General features: G+C 37.8%; 1 protein-coding gene across 1 annotated transcript in view; it reads right to left on the bottom strand.

Moving 5' to 3' along the window:
• Window positions 1-18,245, bottom strand: part of DPYD (dihydropyrimidine dehydrogenase) — a 367,211-nt gene that overhangs the window by 300,709 nt on the left and 48,257 nt on the right.

Here is an 18,245-nt window from a genome sequence, read left to right as displayed (position 1 = left end):
TTTTCCCTAAGGAATTCCTTAATCGTACAGCATTTTCTAGGGAATTGTCCTGGTTTTAGCTGGGACAGAGTTAGCTCTTCTTTTTAGCAGCTAGAAGAGCTCCGTGTTTTGGTTTTACTCAGAGGCTCGCTCTGAGAAGAATGTTGATTGCGCACTGATGTTTGTAGTTGGCACTGAGGTCCCAAGGACTTTTCAGCTGCCGTGTTCTTGCCAGTGTGCAGGAGCAAAACAGAATAAGGGGGAGCATAGCCGGGACAAGGGGTCTACAATTCTCCTTACGATTTGTACCTGAACTTAAGATTGAGGCCCAAACTGGCCAAATAGTATTCCATATCATGCAGCGTCATGCCCAGTATAAGAGGGAGGGTCAGCCAGAAAGAAGGGCTTTTGCCCTTCCGGGACTCTCACTTTTGGACTCTTGTGGTGTTTTCTCTCTCGCTCGCTCTCTGTGTCGGGGCCTCCCGTTCATCTGGGATTGCAGTATCGTGTTTTATCTGTTTCGGGATTGCAGCTTTGGAACGAGACGGGCCTCAGTCAAGGGGTGGTGAGCAATTACACCGTACATCACTCATTTGCATATGTTTATCCTTGTACATATCCGTACATATATATATTGGTAGCTGTAGTACTAAATTGTTCTTATCTCAACCCTCGGGTCTCTTTTCTTTTTCCTCTTTGATTCTCTCCCTCATCCCTGGGGGTGGGGGAGGGTGAGAGAGGGACTGTGTAGGGTTTAGTTGCCGAAGCAGCCTAACCCACGACAGGAATGACAGTAGAGATCATATTTCTGCTCTAAGACAGTTCTACCTATTTGGTATCATTTGAGTATACATCGCCATATATTGCCTTCAGTTAAAACTTCATTACCACTGGGCTTGTTTCCTTCATCAGTGGCAAACTGACCAGTCAAAGCATTTTACAAACAAACTTCTTGCAGGTTTTAGTATTTCAGTGGTGAAAAATGTAAAGAAAGACTACTGAGCAAAGTAATTAAAAAAAAAAAAAAAGAGAAGAATTTATGTCATGTAGAAGTAGCTGATAGGAGACAGCAACTTCCAGTCCTAGGCTGTATTTGGTGTAACAGACACCAGACCTCTACCTTACTATGAAGAAAAAAACTAGAAATACATTCTCAATTTCCTAAACAATAAATAAGACCTGTCAGAACATGGAGAATTATTCTGGATAAACAGAAAATATAAAAATGCCCATAAATCTCAAAACTTTGGTGTAGTTACTATTTGTAAAGTAATCTCTTATATTATAATGTCTGTTTCTTTCTAGGCAAGGAAGAGGTTAACAAATCTTTCTTTCTAAAACCAGAAAACGCTCCACTGAAAACCTGCCTAAGCTGCCAAGCATGGAGGGATAGTACTCCAGTTGGAACTCATTACAGAGACAACACAGGAGAGCTGATCCAGCTTTTTATTTACTGTAGAGGCAGAAATGACAGGAACATCTTTCTATGTAGACCTAGAAAAATACGTTGGCCCTGAAGCCAAGGATCAGAATATTACCAACCCTGCCAAAATGAAATAGGTTATTTGTTTTTTTTTTAATTTAGTGAGATTTGGCACTGATTAATGTATATTTTCCCTGGAGAAGAGAAACTATTTATATTCTTCAGAGTACAGATCATAATTGTTAATTTTTAGTAGCCCTGCATAAAGAAATGGTAGGTTTATTATTTTGAAACAAGACGACCACAGTTTTCAATCTGGTAAGGAGACACAATTTTGTGTAAAGTCATTCTAAATCTCTCCTGGTAGGTGAAACTTCCAAGAGACTTTTTTTTTGCAAATAAGTACGTCTCTCAGGGTCAGTGACTGTGACAAACAGGAAGGAGCATGCAAATCCACCTTCCATCAAGTGAAGCGTGACTAAGGACTTATCCCATTCTCTCACGTGGTTCATTTTTTCCCTGGATAAAGTCACAGTGCAAATCACCAAGTGATGTCAATTGTGAAAACAAAAGTAACAGGTGTCTTGTCCTTTGATGCCTTGTCTGTCGACACTCCTACAAAGGAATTTTACTCACCCTTACACCACCATTCAAGCACTACGCACACTCATCTGTACTTACAGCACAGAATATAGCTCAGGCTATATTTCCAGTCAGGTTAGGTTGCCTCTATCTGACAGGAGTCATGAGAACCTGTCGAAGGACTTTCCCAGGGCTCTGCTTACAGATCTCAGTTCAGAGGTTTAAATTCACTATGCTTCAGGAGAGTGACTCAGCTATTACGTAGGTTTTGACCCTTTGTAAACCACTAGGTCCTGATCTGCTTTCCCTGACAGTCAGATCTGGACCTCAGCTTTCAGGCTACTTCTGCTGAGCACTTTTACCACGCATCAGCCAGAAACTCAAAGAGAAAAATATAAGATCAGCCTGTAAAGTCGCAACAGCTAATCCATAAGCAAAGGAAGAAAGCTTACATTATACAAGGACTTGGCTCAGTCTCTCTTAACTAGTGGAATAATGGTAAGCCAGATGAGGAAGAACAAAAAAGTATACTAAAGAAAAAAAAAAGCTCACTCTTCCCTCTTGTCTCCCCATCAGGATATCTGAAACTGGTCATCAGGGGTGAGGGGGAAGAAATCCATTAAACTAACAAGCTGAGATCATTCCATTACTTGAACATGTAGGGAGAGATCTAACTTTTCTTTCTGTTTTAAAGCAGATGTGTCATATGAAGCACAGAATTATCATTATTTGTCCAGTAAACCCAAGAAACCATAAATAAATGACACCAAAAGCAATACAATAATTAATGTTACCTATTTTGCAAGCAAATTAGTCTTCATTATCGCTCTATGGTTTGCCAGGCATTTTTACGCAAGCAGTTTTGGAGATAAGTTGTATTTATGTATTAAAGAAAGAGTCCATTATATAGTTCAAGTTTAGACTCCTAAAAAAAACAAACCAATAACTTCATTTTATCTACTTACAATAAAAAAAAAAAATCTGTTTCTACAGAACACTTATCCTGAGCCTAACTGCTTGTTTGGGTCATCAGATACATGAGAGACACATTTGTATCATCAACTTGAGCTTCTTGCTCCTTACTGGCAACACTAGAAGTTCCCCACAGTCCCACAACTACCCATCCTGACCTCCCCACTCCTTCCAAAACCAGGACAACAAGCACTTCTGGCGACTCTAAACCTTTATGATTGACTCCTAACAGCAGCATGCAAGGACTGTAGCAGATTTTACAGAAACTCTTAATAAGATCAAGCTGTTACTTTCAAATGAAACTTATATGGGTCAAACATTACCACGCCTGAGCCATAATGCAGCATTAAATATTGACTTAGATCTTCAATATCTAGAATCAATAAAAGTGGAGCGTGATAGGAACAAAATTTTTAAACAATCAAATTTTTTAGAGTATTCCTACAAAGTCTTGCTAATATCCATACTAATTAGCGACATCCTCATACTGCAATAAATATACTTGACAGCAAACCTCTAAAAAGAGCAACAACCATATGATAAACAGGAGTCATTCCATGAAGCCAGTCCATTAATTACCACACACTTCCACCACTATTCATCACATGGATAATAAATGAGCCAGAACATAAGGTTTATTTATCTTGTGATTACTTCCCCCTAGATTGTCAGTTGCAGAGGTCTTATGGTACTGGTATAGTCCATCAGTGCAAAATCCAAGCAGGTTGTGTTGACTCAAAAAAAACAAAATTCAAGACAAGAAAGAATCAGAACATTGCTTGCCTAGAGACAAACTTACAACTATCAAACTACTGAAAAAATACCCCAACTATTGCTTTAAATGCTTCTCCTTCAGTTAGAGCAATTCACAAAGACAGATCAGTAGGAACTTCATGGAAGTGACTTCTTATCAATTTATGTATTTCCAATTAAAAGCAGAGTACTTTGATGCAGGACAGCACACTGCTTTGTAATTTTGTGATTACATAGCTGTTTTTCATTAGTTTCAAAGAAATAGCATCAGAAAATTGTTATTTTGAAAAACATGGATAATATATACTGGAACGCTGACATCCAGCATGGCTCTTTTCTTTAATATTCCATCATCATTTGGATGTTATCCATACTCTTTCAATAGCTTTGCTACGATTCTCTTGTTTTTACCAGGGTCCACTTTTCAGGGTCAAAGATACATTCCATCTTACATACTGGGAACAGTATCTTAACCTTGCTCCAGAAGTTTTTTCCTACCTATCAATATAAGAATTATAACGTAATCAAACATCTCTTTACCTGTCCTGTCCCTTCCAACAAACAGCCTCTGTCAAATGGCAGCAAAGAAACTTGAAAATGTCCCTTAGTAAAACTAACTAACTCAAAGCTCCCTTTTTGAAGGTAGATTCTAACTTTCATGCTGGAAATAATGGAAAAATAGCAGTTTGATTATATTTTTGTTAAATTAGCACATACGTGCAGATCTGATTCCAGGTGATAATGGACAGACTGCAGGGGATTTTGCTTTTTAGTCCCTTAAGTGCTGTTTTTCTTTTTTTTCCCCTCTTTTTTTTTTTTTTTGGTGAAAATCTAACCATATTTAGATTTCAATTCAAAGCACAGCTCTAGTTTATAGTACATAAAGATGCCTCTGAAGCACAAAGTACTGAATCAGAGAAAGGAAAGCACATCCCATCCTACAGTAGTGACATGAGTTATTTGCATAGTTGCCACAAAAGTAATAATTACACTGTAACTCAATGGGAACAATGGTAATTTCACAGTAGCTCATGTTGTTATCACCCTATATCCTGATAACTGTGAAATTAATTTGTGGCACCACTGTATGTGTCAGCTTTAAGCTGTTCCCTAGGTAACATTACGCTACCATAGAGAAGAAATGCTTGGCAGTAAAATGGGTAGCAGCAGATTGATTATACAAAAAGAATCTTCCCTCTACATACAAATAACTTGGCAATCACAGAAGATGATGAGAAAAAAATTCTCCCCACTGCTTTTTTTTCTAAAGAAAAAAAAAAAAAGAAATTACTTGAGATAGTGGTATTAACTGACCATTATCCATACAGTGGAAGAATGCAAAGGTAAAACAAAATGAGCAAATTACCAGGTTACATTTAGTGTCACTGTCCCATTGTTCTAACTGCAGCTAATATGCAGCATAAAAATGCTGAAAAATTTTTTTCCTTCTCTAGTCACTTCCTACATTGACCATTAAACAGCAATTTTAAATACAAAAGCAAATATACAGCACTAAGACATTTAAGAGGGCAACGATAGTGTAGGTTATGCTTTCACAAATAATTCTCACTTGAGAGCCACAGCCCTTTCACCTCCTGAACACGCAACATTATTTTGCAATACTACTACTACCAAAAAGGAGTTCCCCACTAAACAGAAGAGAAAATACTCTGCCACACAATGCATGGAAATGCTTACGAATTTACTGGTGAAAATTCAGTGCCACAATAATTGAAGATCTGAAAAACATTAAATCACGGAATTTAAGGAGAGAACTTACTACTGATTAGTAACAACAAACAAAACACGGAGTTCAAACTTTCCAGTGATTCTCCTTGGTACAGCAGTAGGTATAAGGCTTTGGATTAAAGAAAGATTACACTTATTTTTATAGAATTTGGATATTTCTTCCCCTTTTAATCTAAGTCTGTTTACATAGCATTAGAAACTCGTACTGTAATGCCATGTTCTCTTGCTGTATGTTTGTCTGTAAGGAAACAGGTGAAAAATATCACAGCATGGTACATATACAGACTCAGTGGTTCAGCTGGAGTTTTGTTACTGAAAAAGCAGCAGCATCTCAGTGTCAGTGCTAGTCATCAAAGCAAACCAAGGTGTTGAGCAGATACTCTGATCCAGGATATCCAGGGACAAGCATGTTTTGTCACTCTGTAGTTTTGATCTTTATCTCTGACTGATTCTCCTCTTGTGATTGCTACCGCAAGACATGGTCCCCAAAACCCCTGACAGGTGATGTTCAAATGTGGGGTGGTGGGGTTTTTTTCCAATCCGATGTAGAGTTTTCAGAGCTCTGAAAGCAGCTGTAGGAGCCTAAAGTTAGCTTGGACAGTCCCAGATGTGTATTCTTCATTAAATATTGGCACATACTGTGCCAAATTATGTCACTGCTGAGCAAAAAATTTTGACCGCTCTATACTCAATTATTCATCAGAAAAGCACTCTGATCATTGCCACTATCGACCCAGGAATCCAACCTATATCCTTTGCCAAATCAGCACGTATCCTCATCCACTCAACACTCCCTCTTCTTCCACACCCCACTGTGTGAGCCAATTCTGATGCACAAGGGCCCTTGAAAGCAGACAACATACACACACATTTGCAGTCAGCAAGCTCACTGTATTAACTGCATGGAGAATTTGCTGGTGCTCTTGATGCTGGTAGGAATTACTAAGGGGTATCAGTACTGATTGATCCCTTTTTCAGTCCCATTAATAACTGTCTGCAGCTATCTTTGCTTTGCGAGACCAGTGCAGAGCCTTGATGCTCAGCTAAGTCAGTGGTCTTTTGTTTGTCCACGCACCTGACACTACCTCTGCCTGAAGGAGCATGGGCCAAGCCTAATGGCTGCCTTTTAACTCTCCTCTGTTCTTTATTTTCTTTTATACACTCTTCAGGTGTCAGTGCTGAGACAACTCCAGTCAGCTTGGACAAACCTACCTCCTAGAACAACAGATGTTGCCAGTTACAACCAATCTTTCATTTGCTGGATCAATGCTGCCAAAGGCATTCAGAAATGCTTCAAGAGAGGTACATGTATGTATGTAACTAAAAACCTTTGGAAAGCTTTAGATGCTAGCAGCAATTACTGCTTTTACTGTAAGCCCAAACTTACTACCACAGAGAAAAATGTCTGTGACCAAGAGGTGTCAGATAGTCTTTTTAGAAGGCTGATTGAAAAATGAGAAGTGGGGATAAAAAAAATGCCTGAGATGGAGAATTTTATCCTTATAATCATTATATCAAACCTGGTGCAGAACAGCCAGTATTTTTGCCTATGACAGCATTCAATAACCTGCTGATGTTCTCTGAGCTATTTGTGGTGCACAAAAAGAAATCCCAACATTGTTTTTAGCATGCACTGGTAACCTCTGTATCGAGACTGCTAATGAGGCTGAAGATTAACTCCTTAATTGCAAACTACTTGCTATTACTCCATAAACGGTGGCTGTTCCTCATCACATTTGAAACATGCTGAGATACACCATGGAGCAGTTTATAAAGCCACTCCCGTGCTATTTTAAATGTATATATTTTGCTGAGGACTGTTCAAAATGGTAAAGAACTTTAATGTATTTTTAAGATAGTTGTAGTGGGTTGACTGCCACAGTACAACAGCAATGTCTACTGACTTGGGGAATGGCTTTAAAGCGATGTGAAAACTATTTGAAAATAAGACCAACCACAAAAATTCGGAGATATCTACCCAACACCCCAGCTCTCAACAGCAAAGTCACTACCAAAAAAGACGCCTTGCAATTTCTCCCAGCCACCAAATCGCTGATACATCACCAGCTCATCTGTTGATATTATACATATATTTTGATTTTAGATCTTATTTTAAATACATTTTTCCTCAAAAAATAGGACTTTTTTTGAGGAAAAATTTACATTGTTTGACCAAATTAATGGAGTAGTTCTTTCTGATTTCATAAGATTCAGCAGGGTCTTGAAAAAAGAGTGTACATGATCTCTAATCATAGAGAAATTATATTTGATTACTAAAACTACAATGTCATAAACGTAGCATCTATGGAGAAGCTTGTTCGAATATCTCTAGAATACCATAACATCTCAAAATTAAGACATAAAAATCTTTGCAATGAAATGACATCAAATACATTTCGTAACACAATCGTCACATACGTTCAGCAAGAGTTATTAGCCAGTACGCGAAGTCTTAGAATAACTTCCATTGCACTTCCAGCCAACAGTAAGCTTGACGCATTACCTTGGAAGAATGCCACATTTCCTGCTGTGCTAAACTTACTGAAACAAATAGGAAAGCAGCATTACTGTGTTACATCTCTGCTTTACTATTGCATAATTGGACCACGCTACAGGAACAACACTTTATATTACAAACATCGAGTTACCATTACCAACTGTGGCTTCATACTCTCAGCACAAGAGCAATGCATTTTTGTCTTATATCATGAATTAAATGAGTATGATAAAAGAGAAAATATTAAGAGAAGTTGCCTTTCAAACCTCTGTTTGCAGTTATAGTTTTAAGACAAAATAAATTTTACATGTCATGACATTGTTACAGTAGCAGGAAATAGAATGTTTAGCAACGCCAAAGATTACTCAGGTCTTTCTAATTTAGGGGTGAACTCTCCACTCATCCAGCTTACCCAAGTAGAATAAAAGCACAGAAATTGATCACAGAAGCAGGGAATACAGGGAGATAGTTTTACACTTACTGAAATACATCTAATTCAACTAGGAAAAAGAGCAAAATATTTATGCTGTATAGTCCCTGCTGGTTAAACATCTTCCTGTATTAGAAAAGGATAATCAGGGATTTCATCTGCAATGGAGTGAATAGTGGTCCTCTCCCCTCTCCTCGGGTATTAACCAGCTTTTTCTCATGATTTTGGCCACAGAAGAATTTATCCCTAGAATGGCTACATCTCTAATAGCAGAAGATACCCTAGAATTACTATATCTATATAAGCAAGCAGTGTTGCCCAGCATTAGAGGTCTCCAAAACAAAATAGTTGGCATTGAGATCACATAACCCTTCCTGAAACACAGGTAGTGTCTATTTCAGCCTAGCTCTACCCAAGTCCTGTAGGCTTGAGCAACCGACATGGACATTCATGTCCCTGCAGCTTCTACATCACGGCTGCCTGTGCTGGCTATCTCAGAGACAGCACAGAAGCACTCCCCTGCCACAAGCAGGACTCACAGCAGCAGCACATCCCCCCTGCCTGGGCAGATGCTGCCCCACCGGCTTTGTGCAAATGTTGACCAAGTCAGTGAGGACAACACAGAGATACCCTACAGGTAGCCCATGACTAAACATATGACTCTACATAGGAGCCATTTAAGGTTGTCTAGATCGACCCCAAAAAAAAAAAATCTAAGTTATGCCAGATGCTAATAACAGTGCAGCTGCATCTCAGTGCAGGCTGGAAGAGGTATTCAAGAAATGGGGCTCTCAGCCCTGTTTTGGCTACTGCAGCCAGATGGCTAGCAGTGCTCAGGCTGAGCCAGGTCAGAGCTCTCTTTAGTGGAAAACACTCAATGGGGCCAGAGTCTCTCTTAAATGTATATAATAATTTCTATTTAAGTATTTTTAAACATCCCTGTATAGTTCTTTAATTATAGAGAGAACAATTCCCATCTCAATTAATTATTTTATTTGAGAAGAAATCACAAGAGAATACACTTCAGGACAGAAGACAGTTAACACCACCAGCAGTTGCCATGCAAGTAAACCTGCCATGGGAAGACACTGTGAGGCATAGCCCAACGTCTAACAGCCAGCCATGAGCCAAGCAAGATGCTCTAGGTCCCTGGGAACAGCAGCCGTTTTACTCATGCTCAAGTGCATTTCCCGTTCACTCGATAAAACATAGATAACCAGGAAGAATCACTCAGAAAGCCCCTGTATGCTCAAATGGGAAGACATGTCAGGTAGGAGAAAAAAAGAAAATGTGGAAAATTATTTCATAAAGATATCTTTTTCTATAATAAAAACACTCTTTGAAGTATAAGTGTTTTCTTGACCTTTTGTTAATACTGTCAGATTCCAACCAAAACCTTATTTATTTATTTTTTATACATTACCAAATACAAAGCGAGTGCTTGGTTAATACCAATTAATACTGGCAAACATGGAAAAATCTTCAGTAGGTAAAATAGCAGTAATAAAACTATTAGTAGTATTAAATAGTACTGTTAAACATTACTATGAAATAGTGGTACTAAAAGCAGTACTATTTACAAATATAGTAATAGTAATTACTTTACAGAACTAAATAAAAATACTAAATATAGTAACAGTAATCACTATTTTTTAAAGTACAGTAATAGTAGAAATATTATATACTATTAATTGTGGTTTAAAAAGCAGTAGTATCATTTTAAAATATTTTACAAAAGCTTACCAGTTTTAAGAGATTATTTTATTGTAACGGTGTCAGATTGTAAATCAATATCTTTTGTAAGTATTCTGATGGAAATCACATTGTAATTCTTTCCATTATATTCTGTTCCACTTGCAGATCCATTATTAGAACTCATTTGAATGGGTCCAAATACTAAGGCAATATTGAGAACTGTTCAGGGTTTATTTTTTCAGAATAAAATGTCTTTTTATTTTTGCTTTCCGAAAAAAAAACCAAAACCTTGATGTTTGGTATCAGACCAAGCCACAACCAAATGCTCCAGATTGGTTGAACAAGCTAAATACATACAAATTGAAACTAAGTGCAAACGCTTGCTCCATAAAGACTCTTGTCACTATCAGTATTCTCTGCACATTACAAAGCACGTCGTAGAGATGCAGTACTGGGCATTCATGACAGCAGGAGATGCTGCTCAAGAATATTTAATTTGTTCCTTGATTCTCCATGACACCTCTTATGTTTGTCTCACTCTGTAAGCAGCTTCCTTTGTACAAATTGTTGCCTGAAATCTTAACATTCCTCGCCCCTAGGAGTGCTAAAATTTAGCAGCCTTGTCTTATGCACTAGCAGTGAAAGTCTCTGGGTGGTATCCTGAAAGACTTAAAGTGGTCTAAGGCTTAAGTAGCTGCCCACCAACTTTTCAACAGCAAGCTCCAATAAAGGAGATTTTCCTGTCAAGTATCTGTGTTCCTTAGAAATGAGCATGGAAAATTGTTTCTGCAAAATTTTGTAGCCAAATAGCTAAATGTGTGGTACTGAAGCTAGTTCATCTTCTTAAGAACTAATTTATTGGAAAAAAAAAATCTAGTACACATTAGAGTCTTATTTTCAATAAACAGGTTGATTCCATCGGAACATTAAACTTAAATAATCATTTTCTTGCTTTCACAAATAGCCTCAAGTAAATAAACAGAATTTAAAATCAGAAATCAACAGAGGAAAGAAAGATTAATTTTGATGGAAGTTAAATATCTTGGGGCACTGTTGGACACCCAGTTTAATCTCTGAAACACCTTCATCCCAATATATAAAACATTTCTAGGAAAACGGATGTTTGCTCCTACGTCCAGAACCACAACAGTCAGTATAATATAGTTAGAACTCTTGAGAAGCAGCAAAAAAAGGGTTCTAAACACATCATAATTAGAAAAGATGGTGATGTTCTGGCCACAATGATCATGCAACACCAAGACATACACTACCTAATAAAGCAGTTTTGAACGAAGACTGTATTTTATCCTCAATACCCTAGCTTTGCTTTGTATCCTGAATTCCAAGGAGATGCCCATGGCAATACAAAACCCATCGACTTCAAAGGACACCACAAAGGATGGAAGAAAGCTTACACTTTTTGAAGCTTTTGAGAACCACAGTAAACGTCTGAAAAGCAACAAGAGCAGATACATTTAAAATACCATTTGTAAAGATGGACTAGTTTCTCACTGTAGGCAAAACAGAAGTTACTGTAGGAAACGGAGTTTCTTGAATACATCTGGAATGTGGTACTCTCAATAGGTTGGCCACAGTGGTGATTAAATTCATGACTTACAAATAAAGCAGCATGAGCTTCAACAGCTTAAACTAAAATATCTGACTCCTTCACTAAAGCTGTAACACACCCAGTTTCTGTGTGCATCCCAGACTTTTGTTTATGGTCTAAGATGGTATAAGCCACCATCTAAAGTAAGCCATGCAAAACCCTGGAACATAAAATCAAATATCAATAATCTACAGAAAGCCCTGGCTCATGGCAAGACCACGAGCAAACTTCCTTCACTTATCTCTGAATTTTTTCTTTTTTTTTAAATGAACCAAAACCTTTTGCAAAGTGTATAGGCTGATGAAACTAAGGTATTCATAAGCCTGGTAGTCCATGTTGTACATATCATCTCCAGCAATCCAGAGTATTTATTCCTGATTGTTAATGGCAGTAACGAACAAATTTCAGAAATATTTTAAAACCTTGCATTTTAAAGAGTAACACAGGGGGAACCCATGGAGTGAACTCAAGATTCTGTAGCACAATTTTCTACTCTAACAGTTTGCAGACGAGTGGCCATTAGTCACTGAAAGGTATGATGCTGCACCCACTGCATGCCATCTTTGGAGTCTTTGTGGTAAGCCATCTGCCACAGTGGTTTTCAAAATCTCTTTCACCACCAACATCAGACAACATCTCCTGCAGTTTGCTAAAAAAATAAATTTTGACTGTTGTCCAATTCTTTTCTTTAAATCATAAAACTAAACGGTTCAAAAGCAGAAACAGGCTCCCCTCCCTTGAAGTGACAGAAAAGTTTTTTTTGTTTTCTCTTCCGCTCTCTGAAATATTTTTTGGGAACAGTACACATGGATACAGCAACAATGTGTTTACCATACACAGAACAGACCTGAAGCATCATTCAGTCACTCTAATACATACAAGAAAGAGTATGAAAAACATCCATAATTTTACCAAAAGCGTTCATGTCAGATCTTGCATAAGGCACATTTCAGCATATCAGCAAAAGTAGTAATTGTAATGCAGTTTTCAAAACGATGAATATTATTTGCTATTTTCGTAACAATGCTTTTTTTTCAGACCCATATATTGTTTATATACAGCACAAAGTATAATTCAGTCCTTTGATATAAAGTAACTGTGAATCTACATTGTCAATCAGAATCGCAAAAAAAAAATCAACATCCTTTTAACATCTGCTAGTCACGAACATCATTGATGCGCAACTTCAGGTCAGTTAAAGTTGCATTCGTTAATTTATGCTAGCTAGGTGACTAAAGGAACATTCACAGGAAAACAAACTAGCTTATCTTGATCGTCTCCCCTGTAATATCTAAAGAAATAAGCCTATCCTCTGTATATGTTACAAGATCCAGAAAAATTACAATTCATAAATTAAAAATGAGAAATTATATACAATATTCTGAACAATGTATATGCAACAATTAACTGAAATAAAGTGGAAATGTAATTCAATATTCAAAATTTCTGATCAAGGTATTACGAAGTTGATCAAGCTCAACATAAGACATTAATAATAGTTTTCTTGATTTATACTTTAAAAATATATAAAGCAATGCAATTACATTCTAAAGCACAGAAGATAAACATTATCACTAGTTCCACAAGATCTTCAGTGTGAGTTATATACCTGTGACTTGAAACAGTGGACTTGTCACATATCAGAACCGTCTTTTTTTAGTTGCAAAATTAAATATTAAGTGCTTTAATTCTCCACGTAAATGACACAGAAACACAATGCAAGTTTTCATAACTATCGCAAAAATAATTACATTAATGTCAGAGGTTCCTATACATGCTTGGTGTTACAGCTCTGCACAGTACCTGCCTGTAGACCAAAATTATTCCGTCGTGGAAAGACCTAAGCAATGCATCCCAGGCACAGTGAGGCCGCCAAACAGTGGCTAGTGGGTGACTCAGCAGTCAATTAGTCAAAAAAGAGCAAGGTAAAATTGCACGAACACAGAACCTTCTTAACGTCACTAAGCAGCTTCTAGCACCAAAGCAGTTTGTTCAGACGTAGCTATCCTTGTACAGAGCAGTCTTGCACTGTGAAGATACACAATCAAAGTTTGGTCAACGCAAGTGAGGTTGACAATCTGTTTGATCTGTAATGTACACTAAGGATGATAGTGAAGTTGTGATTTCAAAATGGCACTCAAAACAAAGTTAAATTCATTTCTATTAGTCACACAGGTCTTTACTATGGAAGCATTACTAAAAGTTCTCAAGTGTTTCTAATATTCTGCATCTATTCCTATGCAACACCAAGTGTAACTAGCAATACTAGCATTTTGCAGCATCTGCTTATTTCCATATGGTATTAATAATATGGTAAATGTTTAAAACTGTCAAGATACATATCTAGAAAAGAAGTTCTAAGGGGGGCATGGTCTATTCCCCAAATTCCACAGTTTTGTGGGTTGTTTTGTTTTCAGTCTGCGAACATCTCTGCAGTTGTTTTTTTTTAAGGAATATCTCTAAGCCAAATGTAGTCTAAATAAAGGTCTGAATGAATAAGCCTACATATCAAAGTGGTTTACCTAATTAGTACGTCCTCTGAGGCAGGAAGTGTTTGGTTGGTGGTGGCAAGATACATCAGAAGAATACACGCTGGTCACCCAAGAAGGCACAGTGCTGTTGCACTTTAGAAGTAGCACAACATTTCTATTAAACATATATGAAGCAATCATTTGTTTCTCCCCTAAAAACATGCCCCAAGCAGCATTCAAATGATTGCACTGGAGAGAAATGTAAAGATAGAAGAAAGTGAAAGAGAAATTTGAACTTACTCCCGCAGTCCCAATCAAACACACTAATCACAAGGCTAGTGGCTACTTTGGATCACTGGAATTCACTCCAAAGGCTTCCACCTTCCCAGAACACAAAGGATTTATTTGAATAGATGATCTTTGAGACCTGGATCAGGAACCCAGAAGCAATTACCTTTACTCCTCCTCATTCACCTTTCGTCTCAACTTCCCTGAGATTCGTCCCATCTCTCAGAACAGCTTAACAACAATACGGGAAAGCAGGCATACTTCTAAAATGACATTTTGCATTGTTCTCATTTTCCTTGTGTTTCATGCCTGCATTTCTCTAACTCTACAGGTCCATGATGTGGCTTTTTAAACTGGGAAAACCAAGTTGCCTGACTCAGAACCAGAATATGAATCTCTGTTTCCCACATCTCAGGTCAGAGCCCTAACAAGTTGGTTAGTAGATCTTTTGTAGTTTATGCTGCAGACTTGTTTTGTTCACATGCTTTTAAATCCCTAACTTTTCTTCTGCAAGCTAATGAACACTTGTGAAATCACTAAACTTCTTATAATTGTGCAATTTTTGGGGATTTTGCCCAGCCATAGAAACTATTTGTCAAATACATCTGAGAGTCTAGACCGTATTACAAGAAGCTTGATTATTACTAACCCCAGCTTATACAGTTGTCAAGGCAACAGTGAATATCATCATTAACAGAAACTGTTTCTATCAAACTGGAAATCACAGTTGAAGCCTCACTCCCATGTTCACATTACCCAAAACCATATACAGACATGTGAATTCAAAAGAAAATTCCAAATTAACTTGGTGTCTTTTTACACTGATCCAAACAGACAAGCAAACTTTCTCTCTCCTTTCCCACTTTGAAGGACAAAGAAATATGTTTAAATCTTCCTTTATTAACAAGAAATCTATACAAAAACACTCAGCTTTAATTTTCACTTGTAATGCTTTCATGCATACTAACTCAGTCAGTCAACGCTCACAAGATAGACCATACACTATTCATCTACAACTAGGACCCATTCATGTATTTAACATCTCACCAGTCTTAAAAACTGATTGCTCACTGCCATATGCCACCATGGTGGCTAACCAGCTCAGCTGATAAGAAAACCATTGCAACACCAGATTCAGAAGATGTTAAACACTATGCCTTCATTTGTCTGACACCAGGTTCACAAAATCTACAGTAGACATAGGCCTAAAGTGTATTACTAGTACAGTGTTCAAAAGCAATCTATCATCTACTGTAGTGGTTAATACTTCGAAGGGTTGGGTTGCCATCAAGAGGGACCTTGAGAGGCTGGAGGAACGGGCCTACAAAACAACTACTAAAGTGGAGGAAAAAAAAAAAAAAGGGGGACAAGTGAAGTCCTGTCGCTGGCGAGGAAAAACCCCAGGCACTAGCGCAGGCTGGGGCCAACCAGCTGGAAAGAAGCTTTGCAGAAAAGGCCCTAGGCGTCCTGGAGGACAAGCTGAACACAAGCCAGTCTTTGAAGCAAGGGTCAGTGGCATCCTCGGCTATGTTAGGTAGAGTATCACCAGCAGGTCGAGGGAGGAGATCCTTCTCTGCTACCCAGCATTGGTAAGACACACCTGGAGTGCTGTGTCCTGTGCTGGGCTCCCCAGGATAAGGGAGACACAGACATACCAGAGCGAGTCCAGCAAAGGGCCACTGAGCTGATTACACAAGGTGTCACATGAGAAGAGGCTGAGAGAGCTGGGGACATTTAGCCTCAAGCAGAGAAGGCTCGGGGAGGGGGGCGGATCTTATCAATATGTATAAATACTTGATGGGAGAAAGACAACAGAGTCAGACTTTTCTTAGCAGTGCCCAATGAACGGCCAAGAAGCAACAGGTACAAGCCGAAACACAAGGAATTCCAGTTAAAAAAAAAAAAAAAGACAGTGTTTATTGTGAGGATATTTGCCCAGAGAGTCCGTGGAGTCTCCACCCTTGGAGATATACAAAACCTGGCTGGACATAGCCCTGGGCAACCTGCTCTACTTGACGCTGCTCTGAGCAGAAAAGCTGGTCTAGATCAGTGATCTCCAAAGTGGAGTGTGTGCAAGACAATCCACTTGGATGTGGGAAGGAATACTTTTTTTATACCATTAATAAATAAAATCTAAAAAAAAAAAATTTTTTTTTCATCTTTATTGCCTGCTTTTTTAATCTCTACTCTTGTATGTGTTTTATAATGCACATAATACATCAGTACAGTGGTACACGTATGTAATTTTTAAAGAAATAAACATACATTGTGGGGATGTGTGCTCAAAAATATTTTGCTGGTGCACAATCAGAAAAGTTTGGAGATCACTGGTCTAGATAATTTGCAACAGTCCCTTCCAAATTCACCAAGTCTGTGATTCTTTTGATAACAATGGATGTCTGTACACAAAGTGAGTGTACGGATTCAGTGGAAAAAAAAAAATCCCTTCCTACCAGCTGATGTCTGTTGCTTTCTGAAATTTGTCTTTCACCTTGTTAAACTCAGTAACTCCCTAAACCTTACCTTCTTCTAAATTGTTATTAATAATTGGTTTGAGATTTCTTCCACGCTTCCACTAAAAAAGTTACTTTACAGTTCGGGAGTTTTTCATTGTGGGGTTTTTTTTTGTTTGTTTTTAAGACTCCTCAAGGAATCTTAAAAACCTACCCTACTTTCCCAGAGGAATGGTTACCGCAGCAGTCTACATTCTGGTTTTGCCACCTATGAAAAGACTACCGGGGTCAGCATAGAGCTAGCTATGCCACTTCATCCTCCTCAAATACTTATTCTCCTCATAGCAGCCAAATGAGTCTGAAAGCTCCTTTAAATTAGTAGAGAAAGCTCTAAAGAGGATCAAGATCCAGACTTTTTACAGGGATTATATATTAAGAACAAACCAAGCCTTGCTTACCAAAAGCTTAATGCTCTGACTTATGCAACCTGACACTATAGGTATACATCTATGCTACTTTTCTGTCAAGTCACCACATAAAATATCCAATTAAATTATCATATACACATTCAAGATATGTAAAGCAATAGTCTGTCCATTTATAAAACCCAATTCAAAAAATTAATGTATTTTTATTGTTTACTTAAGCTTTGCAGTTGCATTAAAATATAATAATAAATAAACCATTTGGAGTACGTTAACAAAATAAGCAAAACATTAACTGAATTGAATACTGTATGATTTTATGTGCAATCATAAGTAAACCAAATTCTTACAATAGCACTCTTTATACACTGAGCAATGGAAAACTACTATCTGTTCATTATCTCATTCAAGGTCTAAAATGTGAAGTAGAACTAAGAAAGTTCTTATGGTTTATGATCATTTCAAAATCCTTCAGAAAGTTTATTTTGCATACATCTATATACATAAACAAGAGAGATGATTTTCATTTAATCCTTATTGTGAATACCATTCAGTTTCTGAAGAGCAGGAAAAAGAAAAAGACCCTTCTTGGATATTAGTGTTTGTTTATGCAGAGCACAGTGATATTCCTAGACTAGAAACGTACTGAAACTCATATTAAATTGACCATTTTTTTCAAAGAGAAAGTTAAAACGGAAAGTCTCGTTCCAAACAGGAGCACTGGGGGAAAATGTTCATTGTATCTCTCATCTGGCAGGCCAGTAGTATCACTCTGGGAAATCAGAGAGGATTTGGGCAGACTGCCCACTCAACTTAAGGCTCATCTGAGATCCACATATATCCGCTTTGCTATCCAACTAGGATTTTGTTGTTGTTGCTGTTTTCATGCCTACATGATTTTAGTGCCTTTGTGCAATGT

The sequence above is a fragment of the Tauraco erythrolophus genome, chromosome 10 (genome assembly GCF_009769465.1).
Source record: "Tauraco erythrolophus isolate bTauEry1 chromosome 10, bTauEry1.pri, whole genome shotgun sequence".
NCBI classification, from domain to species: domain Eukaryota; kingdom Metazoa; phylum Chordata; class Aves; order Musophagiformes; family Musophagidae; genus Tauraco; species Tauraco erythrolophus.
Note: the sequence above shows the minus strand (reverse complement) of the source record. Positions and strands in the feature narration are given on the sequence as shown.